The sequence below is a fragment of the Protopterus annectens genome, chromosome 2.part0 (assembly GCF_019279795.1).
Source record: "Protopterus annectens isolate FY-2018-M chromosome 2.part0, PAN1.0, whole genome shotgun sequence".
Taxonomy (NCBI): Eukaryota; Metazoa; Chordata; order Ceratodontiformes; family Protopteridae; genus Protopterus; species Protopterus annectens.
The window spans coordinates 1,333,080,144-1,333,098,352 of record NC_056728.1 but is presented as its reverse complement, the minus strand read 5'-3'; the positions used below and the strand labels follow the sequence as shown (position 1 = coordinate 1,333,098,352).

At 43.6% G+C, this 18,209-nt stretch overlaps 1 protein-coding gene across 1 annotated transcript in view; it reads right to left on the bottom strand.

Moving 5' to 3' along the window:
* The window catches only part of TOPAZ1 (testis and ovary specific TOPAZ 1), a 1,272,938-nt gene that overhangs the window by 563,457 nt on the left and 691,272 nt on the right, over positions 1 to 18,209 (bottom strand). The window lies entirely within an intron of this gene.

The following is an 18,209-nucleotide window of genomic DNA, read 5'->3' as shown; positions in this document are numbered from 1 at the left end:
AAGAGCTGTCTGAAAAGCAGCTTTCCATCTTGGACCATAAAGGCCAGGGTGGCTGCATGTCGCTCCACATGGGTGATGTGCAACCCTATTTTCCAAGCAGGACCTCTTTTGAATTATAGAGGATTGTTCAGATGAGCCCACAAAAAAAAAAAAATTATTGAAGCTTGGGTAGGGCTTAGCTGCAAAAAAGGAGACCCATGTTCAAGTTGGCATGGGTAGTCTACCACTCCAGAGCCCTATCAGGGACTTTACAATGGAGAAAGGATCTGCAGTGAGAGAATACCAAAATCCTCAGTTATGTGAAAGGTACCTAAAGGACCAGGGAAGCAAACGTTGCCAGAAAATACAATGCAACAAAGCCAAGATTCTTAAATATAATCTCATACAAGCTGCCAAGGACATGACCTGAGCTCTCTTCACAGGCTTAATCAAGTGATCAACACTTAAGAATAATCAGCTCTGTACCAAAACAAGCAATCCTCTGAGGTGATAAAGACCATCCTTTCAGACAGGGATAAAGGCACGACTTCTTCCAGTATTTATTTATTTATTTTTATTTATTTATTTTATATTTGTTGACCGGGAGTGTCCGACTGGATGTAGGTACATTTTCAGCGGAGGCCCGGGGAGAAAAGCTCCACAGTTAAAACAAACAGACAGTAGTTACACATTGGATTACACAGCAATTAACAATTTACATAGCAATTACTTACAACATATTTACAGATGAAGAACATAGTACATCAGTAGACAACTAGAATCTTTATCTGTGAAGTACATAACAGACATTAACAAATGTTACAAGAAGTTGTTCCTGCTGTATAATAAGTACTGGCTTATGAGCATCTGAGCTTGCTATAATCAAGGTAGTTAGTGGAGTGGAAAGAAAGGTAGTGGTTGGATGGGGAGGGTGATATTCGAGTGGGAGTTGCAAGAGCATAGCTAGCATGTTTTTAGGTGCGCTTTTAGTAAAGTTTTGAAGTGGGTGCATGATGGTACGGAGGTAATTGTGGGTGGAAGGGAGTTCCATAATTTGGCTATGGTGCAAGAGAACAGTGCTTCACCAGCAGAGTTATTCGCTTTAGCGATCTGCAAGTGATTTTTGTTGCTGGATCTTAGTGGTCTGGTGATGCGATAGGGTTGGAGTAGATTCTGGAGGGATGGGACATTTAGTGGATGATATACTAGTTTGTGGGCAAGTGAGAGTTGATACCATTGAAGGAGGTGAGGGAGTTCAAGCCAGCCCAGTTCAGCAAGTGAGAGACAATGGTGATTACAGTAGGATGCCCCTATGCCGAATTTGGCGATTTTGTTGTAGCAGGTCTCTAGCTTGTTTAAATCGCATTGCCTTAGGTTGGTATATATTGGACAGGCATAAAGTAGGGTGGAGATAAGGTGGGAATTTGCTATTGAAATCTTTGCTGCTTTGGTGAGAAGTTGCTTATTTCTGTATAGCGCTCCTAGTTTATTGTGGACTTTTTTTTATGGTCAAGGATATGTTAATGTCAAATTTTAGTTTATCTATTTCCACTCCTAGCAATTTGGTGTGTTCAGTTGGGTATACAGTGGTGTTGTCTTTTGTTGTGATGTTAAAGTGAGAGTTGTTTTGAGTATGTTTGGTGGGTTGGAAGATGAGTAGTTTAGTTTTGTTTGGGTTGAGTATTGCTTGGGCATCGGATAATCAAGTTTCAACAGAGGAAAAGGCTTCCTGTGTGACTTTTTGCAGTTTGGGTAGGGACTGGGCTGAGCAGATGATGGTGGAGTCATCTGCATATTGTATGAGTGTGCCATGTTTGGTGGCAGAGGCTAGATTATTGGTGAAAACAGAGAAGAGTAGGTGTCCAAGGATGGAGCCTTAGGGAACCCCTATGAAGACAGGTAGTTGGGGAGATGTGTCATTCTGCCATACAACGGATTGCTGGCGGTCAGACAGGTAACTCTGAAACCAGTTGGTGACCGATTGTGAGCAGGATAGGTAATTGAGGACAGAGATATGTTGTTTGTGTGGGACCATGTCAAATGCTTTAGATAGGTCTAGGAAAGTAGCAGAGGAGAGATGGACATTGTTTTTATGGCTGAAGGATAATGTTAGTAAAGGAGAGTAAGGCAGTGGTAGTGCTATGGTTTGGTCGGAAACCATGCTGAGTATTGGAAAAGAGGTTGTTAGTAAGGAGGTAGTCAGAGACCTGAGAGTGTATGCATCTCTCTAGTATTTTGGAGAGTGGAGAGAGAATAGCTATGGGGCGGTGATTGGTTAGTTCTGTGGAGGGTCTGCCTTTGTGGAGGGGAATTATATGTGATACGTTCCACAGTGTGGGAATGTAACTTTCTGACAGATCGGTTAATCAAGATGGATATTGGGTAGGCCAGAGCATCAGCTGCAATTTGTAGGTATTCACTTGGGAGGTTGTCTGCTGCTAATTTGGTGGGCTTAAGTTTAGTTAAGAGTTTTTTTATGTTGGAGGTAGGTAGAGGAGAAAAAGAGAAGGCAGTGGGGAGATTACTAGTTGAAGGTGCAGGTTGGAGGGGAGGGGGGTTGTGTTGTTTTGCTAGTGATAGTATGGTTTGTGTGAAGTGTGTGTTGAACGAGGTAGCAATATTTTCTGAGGAGTGAGAGATGTTAGGAGGAGGGGTACTGACTTTACCTGGGTGGAGGATGGAGTTTATGGAGGACCAGAATTGTTTGGGGCTGTGTTGAGAGGAGTCTAGGGCAGACTGGTAGTATTGGAATTTGTCCTATTTTATTAGCTTTTTGACTATATTGCGTAGTTCTAGGAATTTCTGTCTAGTTGAGGGGGTTTTGGTTTTGCACCAGTGCTCCCAGGCTTTATCCCTGTTTTTCATTTCTGACTTAGTGGCTTTCTGTAGCCATGGGGAGGGTTGTGCTTTGATTCTGGAAAGTCTTATGGGGGCATGGTAATTAAGGATGCTCAGGAAGGTAGTATTAAAAAATTCAACCAAGGCCATCAAGGCTGAGGTACTTTAGAGGATGCCAGTTACATTATTTGAGGGATGAGATGAATGTGAGTGGGTTAAAGTTTAGTTGTTTACGTATTTGACAGTAGATGACAAGTTTAGCTTGGTATAGGTATTTTTTGAGTAGGAATGTTGGGGAGTGATCACTGAGGCTATCTGATAAGCAGCCTCTTATATATGACTGGGGGCTCTTACTGACTAGTATCCAAGTCCAGGGTAGTGTGCTTGCTGGAGTTTTTATTTATCCTGGCTGGCGACTGGACTAGTTGGGTGAAGCCATGAAGGTTTACATGATGGGTTGGATGGTAGCCAGAACAGGATTGCCAGTCAATATTGAAATCACCTAAAATGATCGTTTCTTGGGGGAGATGGTGGGTAGAACCAGCTGAGGAGGTTTTCTAGTGGAGGGATGTTTTGGCCAGGTGGGAAGTAGCATCCAATTATGTTGATGGTTTTGTTTTGGTTTATTTTGAGGTTGGTATATATTATTTCTTCATTGCCTATTTGTGGAGCTGATTATTTTAAGATCTGGATGTTTAGATGCTGTTTAAATATTATAGTTACACCACCTCCTTTCTTGTTTAGCCGGTCTACTCTTAGTATACCATAACCTGTGGGGAGTATTTGCTCACTGGTAATGTGAGGTTTTAGCCAGGTTTCTGTCAGGATGACTATCTGGGGAGTACAAGTCTATGGTGGCATGGAGTTCATGGACTTTGCTGGATATACTTCTAATATTTAGGCTTAGTAGAAGGAAGTCACTTGGCTTTCTACTGGCTATAATATGGGAGAAGTTGTGGTTTCTAGTCTGATTATGAGGATTGGGGTTGGAGATGGTAGGGCCAGGAAACTTTATGATTGTGCTCTTTGGGTAATAGGTATGGTGGGAGGGTTACTGTGTAAAGTTGTAGGGATGCTTTATGCTTGAGTAATATAGTTAGTAGAATATGTGGGGGGTGCATAGGGATGTTTCTTGAGTTGGTGGGAGGGTAACTGAGTGAGGGTGAGACATGAGTGGTGGTGTGAGTAGTAGTACAGTGGTAGTGGTCGAGTGGGGGAATGATGAAGTTTTGGTAGGATGTAAGATATGCAAGGAGAGTGCATGCTGTGAGCATAGGTAAGGTATGCTTGTACATGTCAGTTGAAGAGGTGTGACAGTAGTGGGAAGATGGAGGAGGTAGTGTTGGGTTAGTGCTGTGGTTGGCTACTGGAAAGATGGGAGGGGTTTGTGAATGTAATAAAGGTGGGACCACTGGGGGCGGGAGGGAATAGGGGGTAGGGTGGGGAGCGAAGGGGGTAGAGACCCTGTTAGTTGCTCTTATGAGGGGGCTGGAAACAATCAGGTAACAGAGTTAACTGATAAATGAACATACGATAGTGACAATGGTGGTTGTAGTTGTAAAAATGGTGCCTGCCACAGGTGATATTTATTAACTTTGGGATTGTCTTAAGGTAACAAAGAAGGAAGGGGGAGGGGAGAACAAGGGTGTGAGCAGGCAGTTCTTCATAAGTTTTTCACAGAAAACTACATCCATAAATGCACCTCTCACAGTGATGTATAATGTTTACAACTACAGTTGTTTCAATGGTGTCTGCGATGTACACAGTTTGCAACTAGTGTGATATTTTGTATGTTTTTCATTTATATAAGATTGCCTTTGTCACGTGTGTAAACGTAATAAAGATGTTTGGGGTGGGGGACGACACTATCAGGCAACAATGTAAATGGGGCTATTAGCTGCCAGACTGACAAGGTAGGGGGAAATGAATGGAATACCATGAAGGGAAAGTGGTTCCAATGACAGCAAATTAGGCTACAGAGAGGACCTACAACACTGCTGGGTTAAAAAGCTCCCTTCATGTCCACCATCCACATGTTCTGTCTGCAAAAGGATACGCTACTTGACAGATATTTGACTTGATGTTCTCAGACAATAAGGGCCAGAATGGGGATACAAGCTATCTGACAACTTAGAAGCAAAGGTAAAAGATAATTGCCCTCATTCTACAGGACTGATGGTCTTTACTGGCTATGAATAGTATCTTTTCCTGATCTTGGAGCTGTGCATTGACTGCCAAGTATCTGAGCACTGCCCCTTTTGGGGAGGATATAATAGCCTAAATATACAACTAACCACAACCATGTCAAGAGCACATTCATCACTGGTAACAAAACAGTCCTCCAAGCCAAGACAAACTCTGACTGCCACTTCCACCATGGGCGGTCCTTAATAATTCAGAAGTGCAAGCCATGTTGGGTTACTCTTTTTTTGATGTCTTGACCAGCATCAGAGGGGTTGGAGGAGTGGCTTGACACTTAAGGGCTCTACTCTGTCTGCAAGTTGCTTCTTTTTTTTACTGCCATATGCAAGAGGGTGATTTCCAAGAAGCCATGCTCCTGTATTTCATGAGGACAGGTCTCATTACTCAAACTGGGCCATCTGCATAGTACCACTGTGCAATGAAACGTGATTAAATGGATTACTCCCTAGAATCCGGCCTTTTGCAGGTGTGCTCAAGTTGCTAAACTGAAGGACAGGTGTCCACAGGATGCATTCCTACTACACACACACACACACTGTGGGAGCTGGAGGTCTCCCTGTCTCTGGTTCATCTTTCCCCAAGGAGTTCAGAACATTGGAGAGCAACCAGCAGAACATATTCACAGAATTGCCTCCAGAAGTGGATGAATGTCCATTTTCTGCTCCTCTTCCCTTTACCTTTGTGATGGTGCTCCAATAAACCCTGGGGCTGTGCAAGGAGATCAAGGAAATTATCCACTAAACACAGCACCAGGCACTTTCAGTAACTCTCTCTCCTTGGTTAGTGAGAAAAGCTGGTAACTTCTCTATCCTGTGTGTGTTGGGTTTTTTGAATGAATCTAACATTTTCAGCAGTGCTTCATGTCTTACTCCCATCACAAATAGTACAGATAGCAGCAGTGTGGTTTTCTGCTTTTTATATAATGGATATAAGAGTTTTAGGGAAGGAACATGAAAACTTTTCTGCAATGAATCTAAGGACAGAGCGCCAAACTGTGTGTCTGGGAGACAGTAAAACGAAATGGTAGGCTAAGTGGGTTAAATGTGCTCCCCTAGTACTGTACAGGAAAAGTAGCAAAAGATAAGAAAGCCCTTTAATAACACAATTTCTAAGAAAATTGCTGAGCTGCAGTGGAAGAGCGAGATAAACACTGCTGCTGACCCACCAAAGTGGGTTCCAAACTTTTAGATCTGCTGTATCTTACACTAAGGAGCTTACTCACAGGAAATACCACCTGCTAAGAATCCCCAAGTGTATTCTAAAACACAAAAATGGTAAAATGAACTTACACAAAAGGAGGACTTTGAGACAAAATGCAATCCCCAAAGGTTTTTCTAATCCTATAGTGGAAACTGAAAATACGGTAAATCAAAGGTCAGTCAAGGACAAGTCTTTGAAACTAAACAAGCACTACAGAAGAAGGCATCCCCCCTTGTTGAGTACACCTTGACCACACTGATACATTGCCAACTATCTTTCTGATGGTAAAACACGGGTGACCCACTTCAACAGCCTGCACCACTAAGAAAGCAGAGGAGATAGAAAAAGCTTTTTGTTGCATTCTTATCTTTATACAGTTAATAGTAACGGAGAAAGTTTTGTCCTTTAAGAACCTATCATAAGTTTATATTAAGAGGGAGCACTCAGAAGCTACATACCTATTCATTCTTCCCAACAGCAAACAGCACTCGAGATGATTTTCAGACTTTTGCTTTGGTAAGTCCCTCTATGCTAACTTTCAAGTGCATCATCAGTGTTAATGGAAGGATGTACATTAGCATAGCAGTATTCTGGAATAAGCCTGATCAGAAAGTAAAACTGAATAAAGTCAAGGTATAACTACCAAATACTAGGCCAGGAGGTGAAGAATGGGTTCAAATGCAGTCCATGGTTATCCGAAAGTACAGCAGGCTTCTTACATTTATTTATTTAACATTTGTTGACCAGGAAAGCCCACTGGGTCATAGACCCATTTTCACTGCAGGCCTGAGGAGAAAAGCTCCACAATCAATACAAAGAAAGACAATATTCAAAATACAATTTAAAAGTATAACAGGGAGAAAAACATATTACAATTTACATTTCTTTGGATTTACATTAAACTGAAACTAGAAAAAGTCCTTACAATAGGTTGTAATGTTACAGCAATAGACAAGGCATGGACTATAAAACAGTACTTTCTTTGGTAAGATTATAGCATCCTGTATAGTAGGAATGCACTAGTAAATGTGAAGACTGGGTTTTGCAAAGTTTTGACATCTTAGGATTTGGTGAAATCAGGTGGTTTGCTCCTGAGGCAGGTGCAGGATGGATTATTTAGATAATGTGTTTTTAGGGCTACTTTAAACGATTTTGGGTGGTCAGTTTGGGTCCTTTCCGATGGAAGGTAAATTCCATAGTCTAGTCTACATGGGTTGGAATCATAAAAGTCTTTGCCTATGGATGTCTACAGAAAGTACAGAGTAAAATGGGAGACAGTGAGGTTAGGATAACTACAAGAATGTCAGCCCATACGAAGACTGTCTGTAATTTAGAGAGTCATGGAAGTAATGCGGCAGTGAAGGTAATGCATGTCAATCCAGGTCACAGCATCACAAATGTTCTCGAATTAAACTCCACAGAGAGTGGAAGCAGCAGCAATTAAAGCAGAATGGACTGTGCTGGGCTATTACATAGCTTGACAAAGTCCCTGATTGGAGTATAACAAACCATGCAAGCATCCAATTAAGCTAATAAACATTGCTTAGTGAAAGGTTTGTCTGTCCACACCAAAAGAAAAAAAAAAACATTTTCAGTAATACAGAAAGGAAGGCCTCTGATACTCAAGCAAAAAAATCTACTTGGGTTGGTTTGATCTACAAAGTATACAGGGGGGGGGTACTAATTTAAGATGATCAAGAAATGATGTTAAATTAAATTCTTGGTTTTAATGGAACACTAAACAGTTTTTCATGCCATACAGTCCTCGTCTAGTGTGTATATATCAAATTTACCAGATGCACAGTCCTCCAAACCAAGACAGACAACTGCCGCATGGTGAGCTATTCAATTACTGCATAAACTGGTCATGGAAGAGAGTTTTTATTTATTTTTTTGTATTTGGTGGGAGTGTTGGAGCTAGTAAATGCTCCGCAAAATGTTTTTGAGAGACCAACAGCGTCGTCAGGAGGTGGCAATCTAAAGGGATGTGGAAGGCCAAAATGGAAGATACATGAATATTAACAAGAGATTAGACTCCTGATATATGGCAGACATGGAGTAAGTCTAGAACAATAACTTATACAATCTCAAGCAGAACACTTACATTTGGCAGAAAACAGGGATCCTGTGGAATATTTCCATGCTGCCAGAACACTGAAAACCTTGCCACAAGCTTCAGACCTAAAGAAATCTAAGTACTTAGGTCAGGAGCCAGTAACAATCTGATGCAACTTGGGAATCAGGAAGGTCAGTACTGTTACCTCAAACTCATCCTGTGGGATTCTTGGAAATGGATGAGGTGAGCAACAGTACACTACACACCTGTTAAGGAAAATAGCCCTCTGACTAGGAGGTGCTGAAATAATCTTCAACAATTAATGGAGAGCATTTGAACAGGAGTTAGTGAATCACCAGAGTGGAAGGAAAGGCAAATACAAGCTTACTCTCAAAACAGAATGATTGATTTCATCAAAATGCCCAATTATCAGGCTTTAAAGAGAACAGTGGCAGGTGTCCACTGGTCTGGTGGCAAAAAGGTTGAAGTCTGACTAAACCCAGAGGGGTGCAATACCTTAAAAAGGTGGATAATGTACGTTTTTCCAGTGGGCCAAACAAGCTTACTTCAAATGGAAAGGTTCTTGTTGAAAAGCTCATTGAAATAAAGCACTGCAATCCTCTGCCCAGAGTTAGGAAACTTGCAGGGACGACTCCTGAGAGGGCAGGTGATCTGGGGAATAAGAAAGGAACTCCAACATGTGCCTTTTCTCTACCATCTGAAGAGATCAGCTAGCCAGAATAACCCTTTACTTCCTGGGCCACTGTAAAATAGCCAAAGGAAAATCTCACAAATTTTGTGAAGGTCAAACTTTAGAAAGAGAAGTCTTTTTGAGCTGGGTAGCTGTCAAGGAGTTGGCAGATGCACCAAGGCACTACCCTGAGATTTAGCAGCTGAGAACTTTTTAAAAAGATGCACCTTTTTTACAACACCCACTCTTGGCAGAATTGTTAAGGGATCATCACATTATCTACCATCTTTATGAAACTAAAATACAAAATCTTTATGATGCCTTCTTTACTTCAGAAAGGATGTATTTACCTTAGTTACCAATCAGGTTAGCAGCAGTCTTGAGAAGCATTTTTTTTCAAGGTCCACTGGACTTTTCTGGGGAAACGAAGTATGCAAACATGTACATCTTTTCATTAACATCCCAAAAGCAGCAGTCCTAACAAGTCAAACACAGGAGACTGTGTACTTCTCTCCTCTGTCATTCAAGTTCTAAGATGGATTTTCATGTTTGGTTGCCTTTTCTAAAAGTGCCCCTACACCTGGTAAGTTATACACTGTGGTTAGTAGTGTCTAAGCCAAAAGTGTAATCTGCATCTTTTCTGCCCAAAGCATCCATTTTGTTCTGAATCCGTACTGAGGAAGGCTCAAAGAGGAAAGTGTCCTTTGTATCACATGCACAACTAGCATAACTTGAGACTTGGCCACTGGTTGCTGGTCACAAAAACATATGAGGCAGTTTAGCCGAGTACTAAAACTTGATGACTCTGTTGCACTGAATCACTCAAGTTTGGATCCTTAGTAAAGATCCATCCAATGCAATTTACATAAAGTCTTTGAAAGGCTTTTTAAAGCATATCTGATGGCAGATTGGAAGAAATGGTGAAAACACTCCTGTAGGTTCTGGTAGTTTCAAATATCTCACGAGGTCCTTATAATCTTCCAACACAGAACAATGAAACCCCGTGTGGTGACCACCTACTCACAAAAGCTACTGAAATAAGGAATCTTCATGAGTACAGTGCACATGAATCCTGAGGATAAGGGCATGGTGCTTTCATGGTATCTCTTTGTAATGGTCTTAACAAATGGTCACAGTATTTCCCCAAATTTCAATGTCACCCTCGTCTTCTGAAAGGACAGTCATCCCAAACTAAGAAGAGATTTACCCCATGTCCTTTTGGACCAAGGGTGCCTGGACATACTCAAACAGCAATTAATTTTTACAGTTGAGGCAGAGGGGCCTGGGTTAGTTAAGGAAAAAGGAAGTTATGTACTCACCATAACGTTCCAGCTGAGTAGTTATACTTCATTTTTCTGCAACTTGTGAGTATTCGGATCTGAGACGGCAACTTTTTTTACAGCATCTGCTCCAAGCTCTGAGCTTCTCCTCCTACCCATAATGCACTACCATCTCCTACCTTCCCTCAGATAGAGTTTGCTGCGACTAAATACATTAGCAACTCAGCCCAATGAACCAAACCTGTATATGGACATGACAAGGTCTGGGAGATGGAGGGAGGGAAGGTTGCAAAAAAATGAAGTATAACTACTCAGATGGAACGTTATGGTGAGTACATAACTTCTTTATCTGAAGTAGTGAACGTCATTTTATCTGCAACCTGTGGGACAGAGTCCCCAGCTACTCCAATCCTGGGAGGCCCTTATGGAAGGATATTCCTGAGCACCGCATAGCCAAAGGATGCTCTACCACTAGAAGTCAGGGATAATTTATAATGGGAAATGAAGGTATGTGAACTGGCCCAGGTTGCTGCTGCACAAATTTCGTCCAAAGAAACCCTCGACCAAAAGGCAGCAGAAGTTGCCAGACCTGGTAGAGTGAGTTTTAACAATACAAGGAGGAGATAAATCTTTTGCTTTGTAGACATGCAAAATGCAAAGAGGGACCCATCTAGCCAAAGAAACCTTAGAAATAGCTTTTCCCAAAAAAGATTTGGAAAAGGAAATGAACTGGTCAGACTTGCAAAATGATTTTGTTCTATGAAGATAGAAGCGAAGTTGTCTATGCACATCTAACAAATGAAGTTTGTATTCACCCTTGTTTTGGAAATTAGGAGAGAAAACATGCAGATTAATGGACTGGTTTAGGTTTGCTTTAGATGCCATTAGGTAAGAAAGAAGGATTAGTATGGAGAGAGACCCTATACTTATGGAAGACCAAATAAGCTCAGAAACCCTCCTAGCTGACGTAATGGTGACTAGGAAAGCCTTCTTCCAGGATAGAAATTTTAAATCCACCGATGCTGCAGGTTCGGATGGGAGAGCCACCAATGCCTGTAGGACAAAGGTAAGGTCCCAAGGGGGCACTGAATCCTTGACAGGAGGGCGCAAAAGAAAAGTGCCTTTAAGAAAAGCCTTACACAGCCTAGAAGAGGCTAAGGCGATGTTGTCTTCACCAACATGAAAATTAGAAATGGCTGCCAATTGTACTTTCATTGTGGAGGAGCTAGCTCCTTGATGAAAAATATCAGACAAGAAATCCAACACCGCTGGAACAGGGGCTGTAAAGGGATCTAGATTTCTCTGAGGCCCAAATGGAAAAATGGTTCCATTTACTGTGATAAAGTTTCCTAGTGGAATCTTTAAGAGAAGCCACCAGTATAGATTTTACAGGGGATAAAAGACCAGGAGTCCTGGTAATCAACGGAACTGGAGCAACCAAGCTGTCAGCTTGAGGCTGCCCAGGTTGGGCGGGCGAAGACCCGAAGAATGGGAGATTAGATCCAGGCAGGGATCCAGAACCCACGGAGGAGCTAAGAGATGAGACCAAAGGAATGGGAAACTAACCTGGCGAGGCCAGAACAGGACAATGAGGATAACTTTGCACCACAGTCGGCAAGCTTTCTGAAGAAACTTCGGAATGAGTGGCAATGGTGGATAAGCATACAGAAGCCCGGTGGGGGGCAAGCATGGACTAGAGCGTCTCTGGGGGCATCCCCTGGTGAGGTAATCGGAGCAAAGAACTCACTGCACTTCGCATTGGAAGGAGATGTGAAGAGATCGCAGCAAGGCTGACCCCATGCAAGGAATATCTCCTCCGCTATTGACTGCTTCAGAGACCACTCATACAGCATCTGAATATCCCGACTCAATCTGCTAAAATACTGGAGCGCTCTGGGATGTGCGTTGCTATCAGAAACCGACCGATGAAAATCGTCCACTCCCACACTCTCAAAGCCTCATAACACAGGGGGTAGGATCTGGTTCCCCCTGCTTGTTGATATACCAGACAACCGACATGTTGTCTGAATAAATTGCAATCAATCTGAGAGGGAGGACAATGTGAAAGGCTTCCAATGCTAAAAGCACAGCCCTCATCTCTAGAACATTTATATGCAACTTGGTCTCTGTCTGGGACCACGTGCCTTGGACTGTCCTTCCCGAACAGTGTCCCCCCCACCCGAGTTGGGAGGCGTTCGTGGTCACTGTGGGTTGGACTGGAGATGATACAAAGGGGGATCCTTCTATAACCTCCGGTAAATTTAACCACCAAAGAAGGGACGTCCTGCAGACGTGACTGATCCCGATCGGAAAATCCATGGGCAGGTCTAGCCAAGACCATTGAACAGCCAGAGTCCACTGAAGAATCAGCATATGAAGGCACGCACAAGGTAAAATCGATATAGAGGCAGCCATGTAGCCCAGTGCTCGGAGAACCTTGCTCGCCTTTGGAGACTTGAAGTTCGCTATTTCAGCTATGTGGCACCTGAGGTGTAAGATCCTGTCTGGAGTTAAAAATACTTTCATCTGCAAAGTGTCTAGCTGTGCCCCGATGAAGTCTAAAACTTGTACTGGTTGCAACTGGGATTTTTGAACAGTGACTGTAATCCCCATTAGATCTGCTAACCGTATAAAGTAGTCTCGGGCCAGACAAAGCAGATGCTTGTTGGGTGCAGCGAAGAGCCAGTCGTCCAGGTAAGGAAATACCTGAATACTCTGAAACCTCAGGTGAGCCGCTACAACTGCCATTACCTTGGTGAACACCCTGGGGGCTGTGGTGAGACCGAAGGGTACGGCTCTGAAATGAAAGTATCTGGCTCCCAGCCGTAAGCACAGAAACCAGCATCCTGGAGGTCTAACGAGCACATCCAGTCACACTCTCGGAGATGAAGTAGAATTGACTGTAGGGTGACCATCCGGAACTTCTGTTTGGTGACAGACAGGTTCAAAGTTGACAGGTCTAGAATAGGCTTGAGATCTCCTGTCTTTTTTGGCATTAAAAAAAACCTCGAGTAAACGCCTAATCCAGACTGGTCGGGGGGGGGACCTGTTCGATGGCTCGTTTGAGAAGCAGCTTTGAAACCTCTAGAGCTGCAGCTTCCCTGTGAGCGGGTGGAACATCCAAGAGGTATTTTGGAACATTTGGAGGGGCAACGAATGGGATAGTGTAACCTCTGGATATAATCTGTAACACCCAGCGATCTGTCGTTATTGACTCCCATGCTGCTGGGTGTAAGGACAATCTCCACCCCGACTGCCTCCAGAGTAGGACAGCCGGGCAACCCCTCAAGACTGCTGAGCAGGTCTATCAGAAAAAGGTTCCCTAGACTCAAAATTCCTGGGACCCCCTCTACCTCTGGGTCGGCATCGATCCTGTCCCCCTCTGCCTCTGAGGGAATAGTTGTCTTGAGAATCCTGGGAAAACTGAGATTTTCGGACCCACATCTTTTTTGCTCTCTTTGATTCTTAGAGAAGGACCGCTGAGGGTTAGAGAAGCGAATCCTGATGGCAGACAAAGTATTCCTGTCTTTTTCGCTCTGGATAAGTGTCACGTACTGTCTTCCCGAAAAGGGAAGAACCGTCATAGGGAGCATTAATAAACAACGCCTTGAAAGGGTCCGCAAATTGACACAACCTGAGCCAGGCGTGACGCCTCATGGCTACGCCTGTCCCGGCCACCCTAGCTGCTCCTTCTGTGACATGGGAAAGGAGCCGCATAGATGTGTTCGATACTGACTTCAGAGTCGACATTTCTGCAGAGAACAGCTGTTTGTCCTATGGTGATGAGGACTCTGGGGGCGACTCAGAAAATTCCAATACAAGGTCTCGCTGAAGCCGGATCACATGTGCCAAATAGTTCAGTGCACAGATTGAAAAGGTTGCCGAAGAATAAACGCGCTTCCCAAACCAAACCACCGACCTAGACTTCTTGTCTGGAGGGTGGACAGAGGAGCTCTCCTGTGCTAGTTCCTTCTTGATGGCCACTGCAACCAACATGGCATCAACTGAGGCTCTTTTTGACCAAGGTTGTCTGTCAGTAAGAGGACAGAAAATCTTGCTGGGGCATTTGGGGATGGGCTCTACGGTGTCAGGCTCCTTCCATGCCCGCGTGGTGATAAGGTCCACCAAGGGGTCTGCTGGCAGAGACACCCAGGAAGTAGATGGGCCCGTGCCAAAGGCCTCCAGAAACACTGTCTCGTCCACAGAAGGTTTTGGGGCTGACCAACCTCCCCCTCTGGTGGAGGATCTCCATGATGTCTCTGAAGGAGACGTCGTCGGGAGGTGACTTGGGGGAACCTTCTCCTTCCTCTAAGTCAGTGTCCGTAGTGAGGGACTCAAGAGAGCCCAAGTGCCTCCTTTTGTACTTGCGCTTACTGTGGCTCTCTGAAGAGGACTCGTAAACTGCAGAGGGTTCCTCGGAGGAATAACCTGGGGCTCCTCTGGCACAGGCTGTCCTTGAGACAGGATGAAGGGAGTCATCATCAAATCCAGAGGGGTCTGGGTGCAATCCAAGGGGATGGGCTGGGATATCAATCCCTGGGAGAGAACCCTTTTCACCACTTCGAAGGCCGAAGGAGAGCATACCTCCTTGGCACCCATCAAGGAGTAAGCCATTCTTGGATCCGAAGGAATCGAAGCTGAAGAATCCATTCCCTTGGGTCCGACTTCCTGTCCGTACTAGTCGGATCAGAGGAGCTCAAGGTAACAGCCGGAGTCGAGGTTGGGGGAACCATCGGCACCGAGCTACCAGCTCCAAAAAATCTCGGATCCAAGGACCCCGAAGCCGATGTATGGATCGGGGAAGGAGAGATGGGATGGAAAAAAGGCATGGAGGTCCCTCCTCCGGAGGGAGAGGGGCCTGGCAAGACTCCCATCTGTATTTGGGTCTGAATGAAACTCCGCATCATCCTGTCCATGTCTAAGTCTGATAAGCTCAGAGTCGATCGTGAAGAAGCCACCGACTCGGATCTGGCTGGTCTGCGCTGTGAGGGAGAGGAAGGCCTCGGATCCAAAGGTTCCAGCAGCTCCGGTGAAAAACCAGGAGACTGGAGCTGTGGGGAAACTGGCCTCATGGACTTAGTAGAGGGACTAAGGAAGAGCTCCCTGTCCGGGGATCTCTTGCGAGGTCTATGCCTTTTCTTGTCCCTGTCCTCCTTGCACCTTTCTCTGTCCTTGTCTTTGTCTGCTACACTCACTGTAGCTTTTTCCTTGCCTGACCCAGCACCAGAAGAAACGGGAGTTTGAGTCCCTGTCTGGGTGGGAGGTTGGGTGGGAGTAATGGATACCGAGGCCGTGGCAGACTCCAGCCTAGATGTAGGAAGAAGGCCCTTGGCTACCAATTTGGCCCTCCAATCCCTGAGGGCTCTAGGGTTGAAACCAGTGCAGATTTCACATTGAGTCGACAAATAGGACATTCCCAAACAAATTACACACAGAGCGTGACCATCAACCGGTGAGAGCTTATGGCCACACACTGTGCATTTTTTAAACATTGATTTTGGCTGATCAGCCATGGTCCTGCACCAAACATCACTCCCTACAAAGATCACCACACACAAACGCACGTAGGGGAAGGGCAGACCCAATTACTCTACAGAGTTTTATAACAAAAACTTTTTTTTTTTTTTGAACTAACCGACAGGCGATATAGTAGTGGGAGAGGAAGGGAAACAACACAGAGACACTAAAGACAAAGAATATTTAGACTTACTATCCCTGAGCTCAGAGCGAACGAGACCACGATGCTCACTATGGCGTGGCAAATGAGATCTGAGGGAAGGTAGGAGATGGTAGTGCATTATGGGTAGGGGGAGGAGCTTGGAGCAGAAGCTAGAAAAATAGTTGCCGATTCGGATCCGATATGGATCCGAATACCCACAGGTTGCAGATAAAATGAAGGTAACTACTTCAGATCTTAGAATAGCTAACTTGCTAAAAATCCAAAGCAATGAACAAAGTGAATGAACTCCCCTACCCCTTGTATCAGTAACTAAACTGATGGTCCTAGTATGGTAGACTTGCACTTTTCAATGAGGAAACAGTAAAGTATTGAAAGTATGATCATTGAAAGTGGAGAAAACTGGTTTAGATAAAATTCCCTCTTGTCAGGTGTTAATAGAAGCCTGAAAATAGGATGAAATTAATATTAAAGAAGCACAGCTGGAAAGGCTGGTTACTGCATAACGGAATAAAGTTCAGCCCATTAGTAATTTCACTATGAATTCTATAGTTGCCTTCATTGACAAAACTGAAGGTAGGTTCATAAAGGTGTGGGATGGATGAATACCAACATGTTGGAAAGGTAAAGACTTAACTCACTCCCTAATTTTTCTTTCATCAGTGTTTTAATGATCAAGACCGAGAGACAGAGCTTCTTTTCCAAGCAATGTACTGAGTCATGCTGGCCTTGCTTTTTGGGGTAGATGCTCATAAGGCAATTTTCTCTCCTACACTGCGAGTTCTGATTAAATTTAAGGGAGGATAAGTAACCTTCAAGGAGGTAAACAAACTGTTGCTCATTCTCCAGTACTACATTCTATCCATAACAGCATTAGCAAAATAAAAGTGTAAATGTGATAGCAAACTAAAACAGTACTAACTGAAAAAACTAGGAAAAAAAACTTGCAACAAAAGTGGCTTCAAGACTGCACCAATGCAAAGGGCTGGACTTCACTGCAGACTGGTGAGACTCCCTCTAATAAAAAGAGCCCAAAAAGTGGAAGGTTCACACCCACTCACTCATTGTTGACCAGGTTGGTGGATGGGTCAATTAGCCCTCTTCATCCCCAACTCACACCCCAAAGCAGCAATAACTTGATAAACTGCTTACACACAGGAAACTACCAAAAATATGAATTTACATTAGATCAATACACAATATAACAGACTCAGAATAGTTGCATGGAAACACTTGGAAAATCAATAAGGAAAGAGCAAAAGGTATTACATTTTGCATGGCTACATGTTATTGCAGTTGTTTACAATTTAACATGACTACTTGTGAATTCCAATAAGTTGCAGTCTTCTACAGATGTAATATTTTAGTAAAATGCTTAGAGGTACTAATTCTGCAGGTAACATTAACAAAATTAACAAGTAACTCTTGATGCAGATGTACAGTCAACATTCTTCTGAAGATAAACAACCCAATAATAAATCCATTAAAGGGGGGGGGGGGTGAAAATCAATGACAGTGACTGCTGCTGAAAGAATGCACAGATTAACACCTTCTGATTCCACTCAATGGGTCTTAACTAGGTAAAGAGGACGTTTCCAAAAGGGGTCTTTTTTATGCATGATCTGGCATAAAATAAGAACATTCAAAATAAATAGATCAGATGGTGGGTATGGCTGCAACAGAAGTGTGAGAAGCAAAACAACCCACAAAAGTGTGTGTGTATCTATTACTTGTATATACTGAAATCCCTCCACGTCAAGGTAAGTGCAAGTCAAAAAGACCAAAACGTTGAACTTAGTATAAATATAGCAGTAATCGGTTTCTTGTGATCACACATCTGAAGACCAATTTTTAGCTTGTCACAGTTCTGCCTTGCTCCTAGCAGACCCGCATCAAAAGTATAAACACAGCAGATTATACAAGCATATACAAATCAACCATCAACAGGTCAGCATCAGACTATAACACATGCTGGGAACTAACACACAGCAACAGAACATTAGTAGAAATGTTGGTTAAAAATACTAATGAGCAGACAAACCAGTTAAGCACTACAATGTAACGAATATGTGCTACGCAGCGAGGGCTTCCACCATTTTGCTGCAGACATCTTTAGCAGTGCATCCTCATATACGGGCAAGGGATGTACATGTGTGCATCTCTTCTGTCAGCCTGTGATATGCAAAGGATTAATACTCTACCTTGATAATGTACTGTGCGTGTCAGTAGGGTACTACGATGCACAAATAAGGTGTAAAAACACAGAAAAGTGCATTAAATGGTACC